Source organism: Bombina bombina, chromosome 3, assembly GCF_027579735.1.
Source record: "Bombina bombina isolate aBomBom1 chromosome 3, aBomBom1.pri, whole genome shotgun sequence".
NCBI classification, from domain to species: Eukaryota; Metazoa; Chordata; class Amphibia; order Anura; family Bombinatoridae; genus Bombina; species Bombina bombina.
In genome coordinates, this window is record NC_069501.1 from 1,093,765,874 (window position 1) to 1,093,770,979 (window position 5,106).

The following is a 5,106-nucleotide window of genomic DNA, read 5'->3' on the forward strand; positions in this document are numbered from 1 at the left end:
TAACCCCTAATCTGCCCTCCGTACACCGCCGCAACCTACATTATACTTATGTACCCCTAATCTGCTGCCCACAACATCGCCGAACCCTATATTATATTTATTAACCCCTAATCTGCCCCCCCCCCAACGTCGCCGCTACCTTACCTACACTTATTAACCCTAATCTGCCGACCGGACCTCACCGCTACTATAATAAATGTGTTAACCCCTAAAGCTAAGTCTTACCCTAACCCTAACACCCCCCTAAGTTAAATATAATTTAAATCTAACAAAATAAAATAAATCTTGTTAAATAAATTAATCCTATTTAAAACTAAATACTTACCTGTAAAATAAACCCTAATATAGCTACAATATAACGAATAATTATATTGTAGCTATTTTAGGATTTATATTTATTTTACAGGCAACTTTGTATTTATTTTAACCAGGTACAATAGCTATTAAATAGTTAATAACTATTTAATAGCTACCTAGTTAAAATAATTACAAAATTACCTGTAAAATAAATCCTAACCTAAGTTACAATTAAACCTAACACTACACTATAAATAAATTAATGAAATAAACTACCTACAATTATCTACAATTAAATCAACTAAACTAAATTACAAAAAAAAAACCACTAAATTACAAAAAATAAAAAAAGATTACAAGAATTTTAAACTAATTACACCTACTCTAAGCCCCCTAAAAAAATAACAAAGCCCCCAAAATAAAAAAATGCCCTACCCTATTCTAAAATAAAAAGTTAACAGCTGTTTTACCTTACCAGCCCTTAAAAGGGCCTTTTGCGGGGCATGCCCCAAAGAATTCAGCTCTTTTGCCTGTAAAAAAACATACAATACCCCCCCCCAACATTACAACCCACCACCCAAATACCCCTAATCTAACCCAAACCCCCCTTAAAAAACCTAACACTAAGCCCCTGAAGATCTCCCTACCTTGTCTTCACCACACCGGGTATCACCGATCCGTCCAGAAGAGGGTCCGAAGTCTTCATCCTATCCGGCAAGAAGAGGTCCAGAAGAGGGTCCGAAGTCTTCTTCCTATCCGGCAAGAAGAGGACATCCGGACCGGTAGACATCTTCATCCAGACGGCATCTTCTATCTTCATCCATCCGGCGCGGAGCGGGAACATCTTGAAGCAGCCAACGCGGATCCATCCTCTTCTTCCGGCGACTCCCGACGACTTAAGGTTCCATTAAGGGACATCATCCAAGATGGCATCCCTCGAATTCCGACTGGCTGATAGGATTCTATCAGCCAATCGGAATTAAGGTAGAAAAAATCTGATTGGCTGATTGAATCAGCCAATCAGATTCAAGTTCAATCCGATTGGCTGATCCAATCAGCCAATCAGATTGAGCTCGCATTCTATTGGCTATTCCAATCAGCCAATAGAATGCGAGCTCCATCCTATTGGCTGATTGGATCAGCCAATAGGATGAAAGCTCGGATAGAATTCTATCAGCCAATCGGAATGTAAGGGATGCTATCTTGGATGAGGTACCTTAAAGGGAAACTTCATTCTTCGTTGACCATCGTAAGAAAAGGATGCCTTGAAGATGTCCTCTTGGATGAAGACTTGAAGATGCCCGCTTGGATGAAGACTTCGGCCCACTTGGATGAAGACTTCTGCCAGCTTCGCTGAGGACTTCTGACACTTGGATGAGGATGGATGTCCGGTCTTCGAAAACTGTAAGTGGATCATTCAGACTAAGGAAGGGTTTAGAATTTTTGAGAACAACCAGGAACTGAATTTTTTTTTGAGGGATGAACATAGGTGAGAAACATGGGCCAGTGACACAGGCCTAATATTTCACACAGTAACAGTATTAATGTGGTTTAATTTGCTAAGAAATAATAATAAATACAGCAGTGGTGCATGGAACGTTGGTGGGTTTACCTCCCCAGTTAAGAGGAAGGCAATACTACAATATTTAAATAAATTAAAAATTGATATAGGTTTATTACAAGAAACTCATCTGAATGACTTAAAAAGTCAGAAATTGAAATGGGGCTGGGTAGGGGAAGTGGTCTATGCTGCAGGTACACATTGTAAGAAAGGGGTAGCTATAGTCTTTAGGAAAACCCTACAATATAAAATTTTAAGACGAGAAATTGATCAACAAGGGAGGTTTGTTATACTCGAATTAGAGATAGGGCAGAAATGAATAGTACTATGTAATGTATATGGTCCAAATACAAAGAAAAACTTGGGAGCTCTTACAATCCAAACTAATGGAGTTTGATCAAAATATAATCCTTGGGGGTGATTTGAACCTTGTAGCATCAGGTTTTCTAGATAGGAAAAGGAATGGGAAAAAGGCTCTCTTAGGGTGTAAAGATACCAAAATATTTAAAAAGCTCTGTTCCAATCTAGGCCTAATGGACATTTGGAGGAATGGTCATCCGGTCAGTAGAGAGTTTACATGTTTGTCCAAAGCCCACAAATCTCTATCACGTATTGACATGTTTTTAGTTAGTGATAAACTTTTTTCTCTAACTAAAAAATCTGAAATTCTGCCAATTACCATCTCCGACCACGCCCCAATCTTACTGTCTATGTCAATTATGGCATTTAAATCACCTAATAACAGGGTTTTTTTCCCGACATATTTATATAATAACTTAAAATTTCGAAGATTTCTGGTTGATAAATGGTCTGACTATTATGATAGAAATAATGGCTCAGTGTCGAATACAGAAACCATCTGGCAAGCATTTAAAGCAGTAATAAGGGGGGAGATTCTTGCATATATTATCAGATTAAAGAAGAAAAATGACTCTTACTGGATCCAACTTACTAAACAAATCATAAATAAATATAAAAAATATGTTATGATGACTATACTACCCTGAGGAAGCAGCTCAGAGGGACCAGATCGCGCTCACTGATCAACAAAGTTCAATCCCTTAAAAAGCAAATTGAAACTTATGAGTTGGAAAGGGTTCAAAGAAATCTTTATCTCCTGAAACAAAGATATTATTACAAAGGCGATAGAGCGTATAAATCGTGTGTCCAGTGATGTGCAGTCACTAGAGGCAGGTGAGGCAGGGCTTCACCTCTCATATGGGCAAAAATTAAAAAAAATGTTGCAATTTTTTTTCCAGCAATTTTTTTTCACAGCTACGTGTTGTGCAATGCAGAGGCACAAGCAGGTCTGCCCTCCATTACACAACTTGCTGTGCCACGTTGACCATCGTAAGAAAAGGGTGCTCCGTGCTGGATGTCTTGAAGATGGAGCTGCTCCGCGCTGGATGGATGAAGATAGAAGATGCCGTCTGAATGAAGACTTCTGCCCGCTTGGATGAAGACTTCGGCCCACTTGGATGAAGACTTCTGCCAGCTTCGCTGAGGACTTCTGCCGCTTGGATGAGGATGTATGTCCAGTCTTCGAAAACTGTAAGTGGATCGTCGGTGGTTAGTGTTAAATTTTTTTTAAGCGTTTACTGGGTGGGTTTTATTTTTAGGTTAGGGACTTTGGGCAGTAAAAGAGCTAAATGCCCTTTTAAGGGCAATGCCCATACAAATGCCCTTTTCAGGGCAATGGGGAGCTTAGGTTTTTTAAATAGGGTTTTATTTGGGGGTGTTGGTTGTGGGTTTTACTGTTGGGGGGTGTTTATATTTTTTTACAGGTAAAGGAGCTGATTTATTTGGGGCAATGCCCTGCAAAAAGGCCCTTTTAAGGGCCATTGGTAGTTTATTGTAGGCTTGGTTTTTTTTATTTTGGGTGGTCTTTTTTATTTTGATAGGTTTTTTATTTTTGATACTGTGGTTTTTTTTGTATCAGTGTTATTTTTTTTTTTTTAACAGCGTTTATTTTTTTGTAATTTAGTCATTTTTTATTTTTTTTATTTGAATAGTTTTTTTATTGAGGTTTTGAGAATTAACAGACAATAAAGTAGTTCCAAAAGGCGGTTACAACAAAGAAAAAATTAATATGTATATATACAGCAGAATATCAGCTGAGAGAGCAACATTCAAATTTCAGAGTGGAGACGGTATCTACTCTATGTTAAATATCATGCCTTAAAATCCTTAAATAATGATCTCTACTATATAACAACATAATATCCTCTTGTGTAGAAAGGGGCATTGTCATCTTATGTCATGAAACTAAATTACAAATTTCCTATAGATATTTAGACTAAGGGTGCTGAGAGTAATGTGTACATCTGGAGACCGTCTAGGACCTAGAACTGTGCAACCTCATTTTTATTTTTGCTCAAGCGATATTCCACCAGATGGCAATAGAAGGAGACAAGTCCCTAGAACCTACTTAGACTCAGGGTATCGTTTCTATAGGGGTGTGTCTAAAAGCTTTGAACATAGAGAGGCCTCTATACTAGTTTTGAAATAAAGATATTAAATGGAATAAATAATCTGAGGCTGTATGAAGTAGTAGTTTAACAGATGCCATCTGATGTTGGTGATAGGTGAAATATGTGGAGGGCAAGGGCCACCTAAAATGGGGGATGAAGGAGGAAAGTAGTCAGCGGGCAAGAGCCGCTCGAAATTTGGGAAAAGAGGATGGGCTTTAGAATGTATGAAGGAAGGAATGTTTGTACCATATAGTAAATAAAGGGGGAGCTCTAAATATGCTATTTAAGTAGACATTACATAGGGTGAGTGTACTGTAAAACTAACATGTCCCTCATAATTATTCTAGTGGGAGGTATTAAAATCTTGGAAGGGATTAGGTATAGGTTTATATCATAGGGCGTGTTCTGACTCTATAGGAGCCATTAAACTAGATACTGTCAGTGCTAATAGTGAAGTTTCTAAGAACCTGACTAGCTGTCCCAGAGCTATATAGCTATTACACAAAGGGGTCAGACTATGAGTAGAAGACATCATAACTATGGTAGGGGTATGATAAGTTTCCACCAATGTATATGTATCAAAGTATCCCATCTCCTCATACTGAGGTGTAGTAATGTACTGAAAAGGGGAGATTGTGGATAGGGTTATCTCTAAGTTGGTACCTTGGGAGCATCTAAGTCTTAAAGTGGGGTAGATGAAAGTGTCTTAGTCTAGGTTCGACTGTCTCTTCATAAATTGGTCCAGGAACAGCGAGTACTAGCGGCCTATATGGTGTC